This window comes from Oncorhynchus keta, chromosome 8, assembly GCF_023373465.1.
Source record: "Oncorhynchus keta strain PuntledgeMale-10-30-2019 chromosome 8, Oket_V2, whole genome shotgun sequence".
Lineage (NCBI taxonomy): Eukaryota > Metazoa > Chordata > Actinopteri > Salmoniformes > Salmonidae > Oncorhynchus > Oncorhynchus keta.
Genome location: NC_068428.1, coordinates 28,143,649 through 28,158,693, shown reverse-complemented (window position 1 = coordinate 28,158,693; position 15,045 = coordinate 28,143,649). Strand labels below are relative to the sequence as shown.

General features: G+C 40.7%; 1 protein-coding gene across 1 annotated transcript in view; it reads left to right on the top strand.

The window, feature by feature from the left end:
* Positions 1 to 1,207: 1,207 nt before the first annotated feature.
* LOC118387061 (kelch-like protein 29) overlaps positions 1,208 to 15,045 on the top strand; it is a 435,230-nt gene continuing 421,392 nt past the window's right edge. Inside the window, exon 1 of the mRNA XM_052523942.1 lies at positions 1,208 to 1,469. The gene's annotated coding sequence lies outside the window, so the exon portion shown is untranslated. The remainder of the gene's footprint in view (positions 1,470 to 15,045) is intronic.

Genomic DNA, 15,045 nt, shown 5'->3' with positions numbered 1-15,045 from the left:
AAATGTACCTTAGTACTAAATCGTAAAATTAGATTATGACTTGAAAATAATTGCCACAGGCCAACATTTTTACTATAAAGAAAAATGTTCCTGGTGCTTTATTCTAGTGTGCACAGAGCACTCACAAATTGTAACATTGATGTTTTCATTAATATTATTTTTCAAAGAGATTGCACTTCCAAATATACAATTTACACCATGGTATTTTCAGAATAAATAAAAGGTGACATAAAAAATATACTACAAATCATCTAAATAATTTAAAAATGTGATAACATCTATAACAAATTATTGTAATTTTTTTCAGAAATATACTGTGTTTGCAACTCTTGCAGAAGCTTGAGAAATGTAGCACTCTTTTTGTGCCTGAGTCGACACAAAAAAACTTTATTGCATGCTGTAGTAGCTACCTGCTGAGGCCTCTGGACGCTGTTGTGGGTCAGCTGTAGAAACACGTTCAGGTCAGTTGAAGCCCAACGGAATGCAGTGTAGCGCAACTGGGGCCCTGTGGCGAACCGAACACACGCCACTGCGCATACATATCCATATATTTCTGGCGCATAAATATACATATATTGCTGGTCTAGAGCTGGAAAACTAGAAATATAAAAAATTATTCTGAAATGTATTGCAGGGCTTTGTTTTCGTTATTGTGAGAGACTGTTATTTCCTTCCATTATTGATTGCGGCTCGAGGGGATTTCTTAATTTTCCCAAATCAAATTTGAGAGGAATGATATAACCTAGGCCTCTTGTATTTTTCATGCCCAAAATATCACAAATATATTTGTATTCATTTAGAAATGAATTATTGAAATGCATTATTCTTAGTAGGATTATGTTCAAATGTTGGGAGAAGGTCCATTTAATTGACACAAAATAATCTGCCATGTACACATGATTAGGAAAGATGACATTTTCCCCGCCGTTTGGACACCTGACCTCAGGTGGGCTTTTGGTCGACTCCACAGCTCTCCGCAACGAATGTTTCTGCTTTTTAGTGAACACCGCAGCAAATAAAGCTACCAAGATGCAGTCTTTCCAAGATGTAAGTTTATGTAGTTCTATACAAAGACAAGTGAGAGGCGCTGTAGGGCTCTGTAGAAAGCCAAAGCAAAAGGGGAGGAGCGGTATCGGGGAGTAAAGTAGCCACACGGTGTGTCTGTCCCACCAGGCATTCGCTCGAATCTAACCAACCGACGCTGAGTAGGGATCGGATAAAGACGCGTTCTGTGGCATCTGCCAAAACTCCCGACCACTCCGCTCACAATTGTCAACGAAGAGACAGTAGCCCGCAAACAGCTGACACCTGACAGGCAACAGAAGGGCTAAAGCAAGAGGCAACATAATACATTTAGCCGTAAAATGCAACAGTCTTTGTTGGATTAAAACATCATTCAAAGATAAACGTCGCATAGGCAGTGAAACTAGGACGAACGCCGGTGCTGAAGCTCAACTGCGACTAGGGAGGTAAGGATAAACTGCGTGTCAGGGCACGAAAGACTATAGGCCTACTTTATGCATTTTTTTATGTGGTCCGTGTCAGGCTGAGTTTAGGCTACGCTTTACGCAGGACCTGTCTCATTATGAGAATGTCCCGTGCTTTCCCTGAATGTGTGTGAAGGTTAATCTGTGCCACCCCTTGCTGAGCTAAATAATCTAAGCAAATGGGCGCTGCGGCTCTCATGTTGTGCGATCCCTTCTAGGCATGACCCTCTGCTTGAGAACTTCCAGCTAGGGTTTATAACTGGGGTCCGTGTGACATTGTTGTGGGCTGGGGCATGGGCTGGATGTGTTTTTTTTTTTTTTTTTTTTACAATTTAACTACTAGCTATTGTCGGAATAATAGAAAGCCCAAGCTAGGTCCATGTTGAAGTGGTAGATAAGGTTCTGAACCCTAGATTCTGGTTCTGAGAATGGCTACAGCTAGAACGAGTATAGTTATCTTTATGGTTTATTCTTGCCTAACCTAAATTAGCAGGCGTAAAAGATGCGCCTGAGCAGCGCGGTTCTTTCTTTCAGGTCCTGATGATATAATAACAAATGAATGTCCAGGGAGGTTCTCTTCTACACTGTTCAACCAATCCAGTAAATGTGGAGGAGGAGTTAAGATGGAGTGCGGCCTTGTTAACGTCCAAAAGCACAAGTCAGGTCACGGGCTCATCTTCCATTTCCCCAATAAAAAGGATGGGGTTATTTTCTCCAAACGTTCTTGTGCACATCCTCTCCTGTTCACCCTGGGGGTAGACATAGTAAAAGTACATCTGTTTCCCATTTAGTATGATATGGTATGTGTTCATTTGCAGGTGTCCATCATCCATTTCATATGATAAATTGCAATTTGGTATGGCAAATGTTAGCTAGGTGGCTAACATTACCTCAGTTTGGGGTTAAGATTTGGGTTAGGGGAAGGGTTAGCCAACATGGTAGTTAAGTAGTTGCAAAGTAGCTAAAAATAAGTAGTTGCTAATTAACTAAAATGATACAGTTGAATGATGTGAACAAATAACCTTTGATTTGCATCCTCCCCAACTAAACTACCTCCTTTTGTTTTTGGCTTAAGTAACCTTCTGTCTTGTTTAACCATAACAAACTTAACATATACGAATTTGAAAGTCAGATTTACATTTACTATGTTACGTCTAGTCTTTGAGGTCAGGCTGGTCTCTTAGTTGCTGTCACTAGCAGCATTATGTTTGCTATGTAGCAAGGTCATGTATAACAATACTGTCTGAGATATTGAATAGATACAAAACCCATCACCAGGCTCGTCCACTATGTAGGCTAAACAAGGCTGTGAATCCTCATTTACATTATACAGTTGGTGTATATTAGTCTCTCTGTACATATTAGAGATGGATATTGATGCATCACAGAAGTAATCCCTGCACAATCTCTTCACAGCACACTGCCAGCAGTAGCCTAATTCATTAGCCCAAATGTGCATGGACCATTAAACGCATGTTACAAGAACTCTTAAGATGCCAAGCAGCATTTTGGACAACCATTGTTTATGAAACTGACTGAAAAAAAAGCACACACAACGTGTGGCTGTTAATGTGGTATACATTAACATACTGACACCTGCAACTAAACTTTATTATAACCCATGTACTATAGAAGTAACACACCAGTACTGAACTGCATGCGTGTTGAAAAACAAACATCAGTATTTTATTTCTTACTCTTCAACTCGCAATCTACTCAGAAACAGACCTAGCTGTTCATCAAACACAAATGCACTATATTAGCAACATATAGTGTGTTGCTAGTCTCCTATACATTCTGAGGTGGATGTAACCAGGTCAGTATTGTAAAAGGCAATTGTTCTCAATGACTAAAAGCCCACTTCTCAGGTGTTTATTAAGGTACGATATGGTGGGGTGTTAAGGTAGGATACGGTAGAGTGGGACACTCCCATGGTCAACATTACATTGGTAAAGCTAGCATGTAATGTGAATCAAGCCTTGGATTAAGGGCTTTTATAGCAGTCATCTCAGAAGAGGCAGGGGGATCTGGAGTCGATGAGGTGAGACAATGCATTTGTCTCAGAGCTGTGCTCATTTAACAGGGGCTTCTCACCTCAGTTTAATATAGGGGCAGGATTGGCACTAGATATTTACAATAACTAGCCTTTATGAAGGGGTAGGGCTGTGGTGGCAGAAAAGTAAGGGTGTGTGTGGGTATATGTTGGAATCTTTTCAGGTTAATCCAGTAAGTGCATCATGAAGTGTGTCTGCCTCTCTGCAGTGATAAACATACATCACCATCAGGGAATTCTTAGTGTTGGGAATGCCTAGTTTAAATCTACTATATGATCTCTGAGACAGAGGCTCGTCTTGGCTCTGTGTTGGATAGATTTTGGTCTCTGACAGAGCTGGGCTGGTTGAACTTCTGTAGGACCTCGGATGAAACGCAGGCAGGCAATTCATGTGCAGTTTTTTTCAGTTTGTTATACTAATACACTTGCAGTTGTAGGGCCTGTCATGACAAATGGTGTGTCCCTGCCAAAAAGTGTTACAATGGAATTCGATAAACTATTAGCGTCCGTTGCTATATCAACGTGTGATGACCTAAATGACATTCTTTTCATCCCCGCTATGCAAAGAAATCTGATTTTTGCGACAATTTAGCTTTTTAAAAAAGTTTTGTTAAGCTAATAAGATGACAACATTACTTCAAACTACTTTTGGGTACCTTGTTAACATTTCAACAACATTAAATCGATGTCTTAAACATTGCTAGTTTAAGAAATAGCAAAGAAAATGTGTAATCTGCTTGACAAGTTTACATACCTTACAGATCACAAAGTCAGCTAATTTCCACTCCATTCATATGCAAATGTATATAATTCCTACAATGGCTTGTCTCGCTGGCATGGAATGGACGGGGCACAAGTATTGTTCTCTTTACGGTTCCTTCGGAAAGTATTCAAACCCCTTGACTTTTTTCCCGATTTTGTTACGTTACAGCCTTATTCTAAAATGTATTAAATCACCCCCCCCCCATCAATCTATAAACAATACCCCATAATGACAAAGGGAAAACGGTTAAATTAAAAAATTGCAATTGTATTACAAATAAACTGAAATATCACATTTGCATAAGCATTCAGACCCTTTACTCAGTACTTTGCTGAAGCACCGTTGGCAGTGACTACAGTATCGTGTCTCCTTGGGTATGACACTACAAGCTTGGCACATCTGTATTTGGGGAGTTTCTCCCATTTCTCCTCTGCAGATCCTCAAGCTCTGTCAGGTTGGATGGGGAGTGTTGCTGCACAGCTATGTTCAGGTCTCTCCAGAGACGTTCGCTCCGGTTCAATTCCGGGCTCTGGCTGGGTCCCTCAAAGACATTCAGAGACTTGCCCTGAAGCCACTCCTGTATTGTCTTGGCTGTGTGCTTAGGGTCGTTGTCCTATTGGAAGGTGAACCTTCGCTCCAGTCTGAGGTCCTGAGCAGGTTTTCATCAAGGATCTCTGTACTTTGCTCTGTTCATCTTTGCCTCAATCCTGACTTGTCTCCCAGTCCCTACCACTAAAAAAAAAACATCACTACAACATGCTGCTACCACCATACTTCACCATAGGGATGGTGTTTCTTGGCATTCTGGCCAATGAGTTCAACCTTGGTTTCATCAGACCAGAGAATCTTGTTTCTCATGGTCTGAGAGTCTTGGTGCCTTTTGGCAAACTTCAAGTGGGCTGTCATGTGCCTTTTACTGAGAGGTGGATTCTGTCTGGCCACTCTACCATAAAGGCCCGCTTGGTGGAGTGCTGCAGAGATGGTCGTCCTTCTAGAAGTTTCTCCCATTTCCACAGAGAAACTCTAGAGCTCTGTCAGTGACCATCGGATTCTTGGTCACCTTCCTGACCTAGGCCCTTCTTCCCCGATTGCTCAGTATGGCCCTGCAGATTTTTAATATATTTTTTTGTACCCTTCGACACAATCCTTTCTAGGAGCTCTACGGACAATTCCTTCAACCTCATGGCTTGTTTTTTTTGTCTGACATACACTGTCAACTGTGGGACCTTATTTAGACAGGCGTGTATGTGTGCCTTTCCAAATCATGTCCAATCAGGTTGTAGAAACATCAAGGATTATTAATGAAAACAGGATGCTGAATGGCGCAGCGGTCTGTGGCACTGCACCTCCGTGCTAGAGGCATCAGTACAGACCCTGGTTCGATTCCAGGTTGTTTCACAACCGGCCGTGATTGTGAGTCCTATAGGGCGACGCACAATTGGCCCAGCGTCGTTAGTTTGGCCAGGGTAGACCGTCATTGAAACTAAGAATTTGTTCTTAACTGACTTGCCTAATTAAATAAATAAAATCCATTGAGTCTCATAGCAAAGGTTCTGAATATTTGTAAATAAGTTTTCTTTTTCTTTGGGGTATTGTGTGTAGATTGGAGTTTAATTTTTTTTTACCCGTTTTAGAATAAGGCTGTAAAATAACAGTGGGGAAAGTCAAGGGGTCTGAATATTTTCAGAAGGCTCTGCATCTCTTTTAATGTGTATAAAATATTTTAAAAAATGTAACTTTTTTTTTAATTTTTTTTTTAAAGGTTGTCATTGAGAACATTTACTTTTCCACGAGAGACCTGGTCCAATAGCAGCAGGAGGGAACAATGTTTCAGACAACAATTTATGTACACCAACACAACATTAAACAAAACTATAGAAATGCATACAGTACAACAATTACATATTACTTAGAAAAAAAACTAAAAACCCACAAATGTCAAACTCCACCAATGTGACTAGATCATCACATTTTAAAATATTCAGGAGAGAATTCCTGGACTACAGAGCTGAGTAATTAAAACTATTTCTACAATGACCTGTTCTAATTTTTGGTACTGTTCAAAGCAAATGAGAATGGGACTGTAATTTATATTTATTTACTGACTTGATTAAAAAATAGCAGATAAAGTAGCAGTTTACCCAGTGTGGCCTTACAAATCAGTGTATACCAGTGTTTTAAGCCTATGCAAGGTCAATGACAACCAGGCAACGGCGCTGTTGAGATCAATGATGAGTGAGATGTTTTTGATTGGTAATGAACATGAGGGCCTCATGATATACTGAATCAAGTGCTCTCAGGGTTGTGTGCATAAAACATCACAAATCTAAAACTGCCAGTAATGTACATTGTACCCGCTCCTTCCTGGCCTCCAGTGAAAAACGAGCCTTATGCTGGCAATAAAAAAAACTTTTCTCAGCTTGAGCTTCCTTGCTCTACATGTCCATCCAATGTAGCAATGACATGACTAGTAACCGGCCTGGCATTTGAAAATGCCATGCATTTTGTTTCACCTGAATTCAGAACAAACTTCATACAGATTCTGTTGTATGATATTAAATGCTCTTTTGGGTATTTTAAAAGCTAAAGATGTATCTATTTTAGTTCCTAGTATACAACAATTAATCATTTGAAACAAACATATGTTCAAGGGATACATTTACAACAATTAACACCATGTGACACCTTGCAATATTTAAGATTCCTTTATTAAACTTTTATGTATTTTTTTGGTACAGGTGTGTCAATTTATTTATTCATTTATTTTTTTGTTTTTGTACTCGCATGGCAATCAGACTAAAATACAGAATTATGGTGGAATAGAGAAGTGGGTTGGAGTAATGTTAAAGGGAACAGGGTAGGCAAAAGACAAGCAATTAAATCTTGTAAATATACAGTTATTGAATTATTTAAGTTAAATGTTTGATTAGACATGCAATAATGTTAAAGGCAGACAGAAAATAAAGGATACCTGTCTAATTTTTTTTTATGTCAGTGGGGTTGATGACTGAGTTAAGGGACAGTACCTGGAAAAGATGAGGTGAGTTGTGAGAAACTCTGGGGTGGCGTTATGACCTCAGAGTCATACACCTTAACAGTACCTACCTGGCAGTGGAGGTTACTTAACGTGACCCAGTAGTCAATCTCAAGGCTAACCATGTGAAGAAACCCCTGTGCCAGTGTGGGTACTGCTGACAGCATGGTGATGGCACCCACCATGAGGAGGCCTTCCACTCCTGGATGCTACACCTGTAAATGAGCTTGCACATGATCATTTGTAAGATTGTCTAACCAGAAGTGTGACGGAGGTAGCTGGCCTTACCCACCCCTGTTGGATACTAGTGACGAGAACCTCAACAGTGTCCAGTGCCTGGACTTACCTGTCCCTGTTAGTCTGACACACGCTACCTGTGAGAGAATGGATTAGTGGACACCTGCTCTGCGAACATCTCATTCCAAAATCATGGGTATTAACTTCTAATGGGCAGAATTATCAATATTTAACTTTCATAAAATCAGCAGTAATACATCTAAATAGAGCTTAACTTCTTCTTAATCCAGCCGCTGTGTCAGATTTCAAAAAGGCTTTACGTCGAAAGCAAACCATGCAATTACCTGAAGACAGCACCCGCATACAAGACCATGAAAAACATATTTCAACCAGGCAGGTGCGACAAGTCAGAAATGGCGATGTAAAAAATGCCTTACCTTTGATCATCTTCTGTTGTCACTCAAAGGTCCCAGTTACATCACAAATGGTCCTTTTGTTCGAAATTGTCCTTTTATATCCATAACTCGGTTTAGCTGGCGCGCTTCAGTCAATAACCCACCCAGTTTCCCTCCATCGGAATGCATACAAAATGAATCCCAAACGTTACTAAAACTTTTCCAAACAAGTCAAACAACGTTTATAATCAAACCTTAGGTACCCTAATACGTAAATAAACGATCACATTTAAGGCGGAGAATTGTTAGTCTTTACCGGAGAAAAATACCAAAGAACGCGCTCTCATTCATGTGCTTATAATAGTGACAGCCATTAAATAGTGGTAGGAGGAATTTTTTTTATTCTAAAAATAAACAAACTGGGATGTTTTGTCCTCAGGGTTTTCCCTGCCATATCAGTTCTGTTATCACATACATTATTTTAAGTTTTAGAAACTTTAGTGTTTTATATCCAAATCTACCATATGCATATCCTAGCTTCTGGGCCTGAGTAACAGGCAGTTTACTTTGGGCACCTTTTCATCCGGATGTGAAAATACTGCCCCCTACCCAAGAGAGGTTAGTGTTGAGTTGGTCCTCCTGTTGCTGCTATAACAGCCTCCACTCTCCTGGGAAGGCTTTCCACTAGATGTTGGAACATTCCTGTAGGGACTTGGGGTTTAGGTCAGGGCTTTGTGCAGGCCAGTCAATTTCTTTCATACAGATCTCAACCAACCATTTCTATATGGTCCTCACTTTGTGCATGGGGGGCATTGTCATGCTGAAACAGGAAAGGGCCCTCCCCAAACTGTTGTCACAAAGTTAGAAACAGAACCATCTAGAATGTCATTGTATGCTGTGGCATTAAGATTTCCCTTAACTGGAACTACGGGGCCTAGCCTAAACCATGAAAACAGCCCCAGACCATTATTCCTCCACCAAACTTTACAGTTGGTGCTATGCATTGGCGCAGGTAACGTTTTCATGGCATTGGCCAAACACAGATTAGTCTGTCAGACTGCCAGATGGTGAAGCGTGATTCCTCACTCCAGAGAACGCATTTCCACTGCTCCAGAGTCCAATGGCGGCGAGCTTTACATTATTCCAACAAGATGAGTAGGCCTAACGAACAGCAAAAGCACTAGCCTATGTCAATCTACTATCCTGCATAGTACAAAAGTTGACCTATTCTATGCGAGAAATAACTATTCCAAACAGTCTGGGATAGTTGTGAGATGTGAGAGATCCTAAATTAATAAAACCACTAGCATAAACTTTAAGCAATGAGCCTGACACAACACATGAGAACGTTTAGCTTAAAATGTTGATGAAACTATTAGGCTATGTCTTCACATTATAAGCACAGCAATGCGCACACTGTAGTAGGCTATAAGCACGAATGTCCATTAGCAGGAAAACACCATTCTCAAAAGTGACCACACATGCGATTTGTATGTAATGCTTTTATTATGAAGGTGCATTTTTATGGTGAAATATTATCTTCCCCAAACTTGAAACTCAAGCGCTGCGTATGTATGCCAGTTAGGCTCTACACCGGTTGTAAAGCGGATTAATGTGCTTAATTTTAGAAGTTATTCGGACACTTTAGTTGTGATACAAACCTTATCAAAACCTATAGGCTAGGCTACATGAGGTGTGCGACTATAATTTGAGAAAGTTGCACAAAAAAGCATGCGCTGTTTGCCTTAAGCTAGGTATCATTCACAAGTGATAGGCTAATATTGCCACCCATCACACTGTTCCTGATTTCATCTGGTCTTTACATATACTAAATAATATCTGTGAGAATTTAGTTATTTGTTTTAAATAGACCATTATTATGCGCCTGTCTCAACAGGGGCAACGGGAAAAATACATAAATGGCGAATGAAGAATTCTTTTCTCGTGGGTCATTTTCATGCCAGCCATGTTTTAAATAGAAGTAATGTGCTTAATATTAGGAATATTAGTTCCAACAGCCCTTTTTAATGGGTTACAGAAGGGAAATTGGAGTTCTCTTCCTTTACTGACCTTAATGAGCATTGCCTCCACCCACTTGGCAACGTGATCGGTCGCCATCAGATGCCAGCTGTTGCCATTCCTGAATATTGTGAAGGGTCCGATGAGGTCCACCCCTAACATATTAAAGTGTTAGAGAAGATTACTTCATTCTTACCCGTATCCGGTTGTGATTGGGAGTCTCATTGCGCGGTGCATAATTGGCCCAGCGTCGTCCAGGTTTGGTTGGGGTAGGCCGTCACTGTAAATAAGAATTTAACTGATTTGTTTTTTTTTTTTTTTTTACATAGGCAACGCTAGAAATTCAGGGTAAATAAAACTGTCTGGCTAGCGAGCTAGCTGACTAGGCAGCCTGAGGTTAAGTACAGTAGAAAGCAATGTTAATCTAAAAACATCTTATTTCATGTATAACAATATTTTCTTATATAAAGACAACTATATGGTAAAGAAGTGTTTTTCTTCCAGTCTTTTCGTTCTTCTGGAGCACTGGGTAGTCAGTCAAACACCGTCCTTGGAGAGCGATTCTGAGGTAATATTTTCGCGCAGACTGAGCGCATATGATGTGAACTAGAACTACCCAAGTCTTTCGTGACCGCGAAGATGTAATAATAGAGCTAAGCAACCAGCATAGCAATGGATGCTTTGGTTCATTACTTAGGCTAGTCAGAATTTTGCAAGTTCTAGCAACAGCTGTAGTAGCAACGGAAGCTAGAACTCATCCAATCCCATTGTGACGCAGTGGGAGGGGACACCTTTTTTTTTTTTTTTTGCAAGGTGACAGTATTTGGCACGACAGGCTCTAAAAAAATCTGCATTGTGGACGGAATCACGGAATTCAGACATCACAGAATCACAGAATTCAACAATATTCAGAAATATATTGAACTTAGTATGAAGTCAACTAAATGTATTAAACTGATTAGAAAATCCATTAATTTGCCAAAGATTATCATAAAACATGAACAAATCCGTGATTCGTATTTTCCTTCTACTTTCTGAAAAGGTAAGGGCACAGGAATACCCCCGTGTGTGCGCGTTCGTCTACCACTTTGTGTAGCCGATAGCGATGATGCTAATGTAATGACAGCCATCTTCTGGAAGATGGAAAGGTTCTCAATTATTAAATTACAGTTCATATAAGGAAATCAATCAATTGAAATGAATTCATTAGGCCTTAATCTATGGATTTCACATGACTGGGCAGGGGTGCAGCCATGTGTGGGCCTGGGAGGGCATAGGCCCACCCACTTGGGAGCCAGGCCCAGACAATCAGAATTCGTTTTTATCCACAAAAGGGCTTAATTACAGACAGAAATACTCCTCAGTTTCATCAGCCGTCCTGGTGGCTGGTGTCCGATAATTCCGCAAGTGAAGAAGCCGGAAGCGGAGGTCCTGGGCTGGCATGCTTACACTTCGTCTGCAGTTGTGAAACCGGTTGGACAGACTGCCAAATTCTCTAAAATGACTTTGGAGGCGGCTTTTATAGTAGAGAAATTAACATTAAATTCTCTGGCAACAGTTCTGGTGGACATTCCTGCAGTCAGCATGCCAATTGCATGCTCCCACAAAACTTGAAACATCTGTGGCATTGTGTTGTGTGACACAACTGCACATCTTAGAGTAAGTAGCCTTTTTATTGTCTCCAGCTAGAGGTGCACCTGTGTAATGATCATGCTGTTTAATCAGCTTCATGATATGCCACACCTGTCAGGTGGATGGATTATCTTGGCAAAGGATAAATGCTCACTGACAGGGATGTAAACACATTTCTGCACAACATTTGTGAGAAATATGCTTTGTGTCTATGGAACATTTCTGGAACATGTTATTTCAGCTCATGAAACATGGGACCAACACTTTACATGTAGTGTTTGTATTTTTTTGTTGTTCAGTATACATAGTAACCTATGCCTACCTGGCAGAATTTATATCATGATTATTTTCATGAATCCAGTCTTTTTTGTCAAATCTGCAGTCACATGAGCACTCCAGGAATATTGCTAACCAAACGGTCTCTGGCTGGTGCACAGTTGAATTAAAGTAAACAACAACCAAAAATCTAAATGTCTTAGGTTTTCCCAGACCCCAAATTTGGTCTCCTGATGTGGTTTAAGCATTGTTGTGGACTTGGAACAATAAAAAAAAATGCTGTTTCGAAAACCTTACTGGTAAAGACAAAATGGAGAAAACAGATTATGGGTCTTACACAGTATCCTCTATGTCGATTGTCATAGAGGAAAGTGACACAGAAGGTTGGTAGTATTGTTTTGCCTGTGTTTTAACTCACTAGCTCTCTAGGTACAGGGAGAACATTTGGAGAAGGATTAGGCTACTCGTATTGCTTTATTTTTTTAATTATTATTATTTATTTTTTAATACAATCTCAATTTATTGGTTATTAGTGAGTGGAAGAAATAGCAGGAATGGAATAATCCCTCTCCCGGACAGAAGCCTGATCCCCTCTGTCTTTTTTATTTATATTACTCCTCTTGTCTTTGCCCTTGGAGTCCAGTAGCAATGCCAGGCTTAGACCGTACAAGGTTTTAAAAACAAAGAGCATGCTACTGCTGTACCAACAGTCAGATAAACACGTTGGGGAAACTGACTTTATATGACTGCCAGTGCAAACAAGAGAGTACGGCGAGGCGTTAGAGCAAAAGGCCACATGGGACTTCAATCTTTATCTCGCTCTGAATGTTTTTATCCCAAGACCTCTCCTTCAGCCCTCAACGCCGCTCATTCAGCTATGGTGATATTCACTGTGGATGAGTATGCAGAATATTTAACTAGCAATGGAGGCTATTGTGAAGGGTAATATACTTGCTAATGTAGATGGGGGCGAAAGGCCACAAGCTAGCTCCGTGGTTTCGCAAGCCTCTTTAGAAACCAGTGAACCATGAAAGGCAGTCTCTTCAGCTGCCCTCTCTCGCACAGGAGCTCCGGGGGGTTGTGGCACTGGTATCATAACACTAAAAGTCTGCGGTTTGACTACAGAGACTAGAATGGTCTCAGTGACACAACCCTGAATGCCCAACAACCACAGACTGCGTCAGGGGCACTATCTCTGCTGCAAGGATGCAGCCAATGTGTTTTATTTTATGTACATAAAATAGCCTACCTCCAATTTTATCAAAACGAAGAAGAAAAAAGCATCCCTTACGTGCATTTAAATGCCTTGATCTTTAGGAAGGTGTAAACAATTATTTTGTATGTTCTGTATATTGTTTTTACACTAACTCCACTGTATTAAGCGCATACCATTTAGATTTTTGGGGGATTCAGGATTTGTTAGGCTACATTTAGAGGGTTTACATTCTTGTGCTGCTAAATCAGCCCATCAGTTTCCAATTATATGCAGTGGCAGAGGAAATCTGATGTACAGTACCCTCAAGTATTGAGACCCCTTGACTTTTTACACATTGTTACGTTACAGCCTTATTCTAAAATTTATTAAATCGTTTTTTCCCCTCAATCTACACACCCCCATAATAAAGTCGCTCTGGATAAGAGCGTCTGCTAAATGACTTAAATGTAAATGTAAAGCAAAAACAGGTTTAGACATTGCAAATGTATTAAAAAAACAAACTGATCACGGTTACATAAGTATTCAGACCATTTATTTACGCAGTACTTTGTTGAAGCACCTTTGTCAGTGATTACAGCCTTGATTCTTCTTGTGTATGACGCTACAAGCTTGACTTGAAATTGAGCTTAGGTGTATCCTGTTTTCATTGATCATCCTTGAGCTGTTTCTACAACTTTGAGAACACCTTTTGGTAAATTCAATTGACTGAACATGATATGGAAAGGCACCCATCTGTCTATATAAGGTCCCACAGTTGACAGTGCATGTCAGAGCAAAAACCAAGCCATGAGGTCGAAGGAATTGTCCGTAGAGCCACGAGTCAGGATAGTGTTGAGGCACAGATCTGGGGAAGTGTTCCAAAAAATGACTGCAGCATTGAAGATCCACAAGAACACAGTCACCTCTGTCATTCTTAAGTGGATGAAGTTTGGAACCACCAATACTCTTCCTAGAGCTGGCCGCCCGGCCAAACTGAGCTATCGGGGGAGAAGGGTCTTGGTCAGGGAGGAGACTAAGAAGCCGATGGTCACACTGACAGAACTCCAGAGTTCCTCTGTGGCGATGGGAGAACCTTTCAGAAGGACAACCATCTCTGCAGCACTCCACTAATCAGGCCTTTTATGGTAGTGTCCAGACGGAATCCACTCCAAGGTAAAATGCACATGACAGCCCGCTTGGAGTTTGCCAAAAGACTCTCAGACCATGAGAAACAAGTTTCTCTAGTCTGATGAAACCAAGATTGAACTCTTTGGCCTGAATGCCAAGCATTATGTCTGGAGGAAACCGGGCACCATCCCTACGATGAAGCATGGTGGGGGCAGCATCATGCTGTGGGGATGTTTTTAAGTGGCAGGGACTTGGAGACTAGTCAGGATCGACACAAAGATAAATGGAGCAAAGTACAGAGATCCTTGAAAACCTACTCAGGACCTCAGACTGGAGCAAAGGTTCACCTTCCAACAGGACAACGACCCTAAGAACAACCAAGACACAGGAGTGGCTTCAGGACGAGTCTCTGAATGTCCTTGAGTGGCCCAGGCAGAGCCCGGACTTGAACTTGATTGAACATCTCAGAGAGACCTGAAAATAGCTGTGCAACAACACTCCCCATCCAACCTGACAGAGCTTGAGAGGATCTGCAGAGAAGAATGGGAGAAACTCTCCAAATACAGTTCTGCCAAGCTTGTAGTATAATACCCAGGAAGACTCAAGTCTAATTGCTGCCAAAGGTGCTTCAACAAAGTACTGAGTAAAGGGTCTGAATACTTATGTAAATGTGATATTTCAGATTTCAAAAATATATAAATTAGCAATACTTTTTTTTTTTTTTGCTTTGTCATGGGGTGTTCTGTGCAGATGTATTTATTTTTAATCAATTTTAGAATAAGGCTTTAACGTAACAATGTGGAAAAATTAAGGGGTCTGAATACTT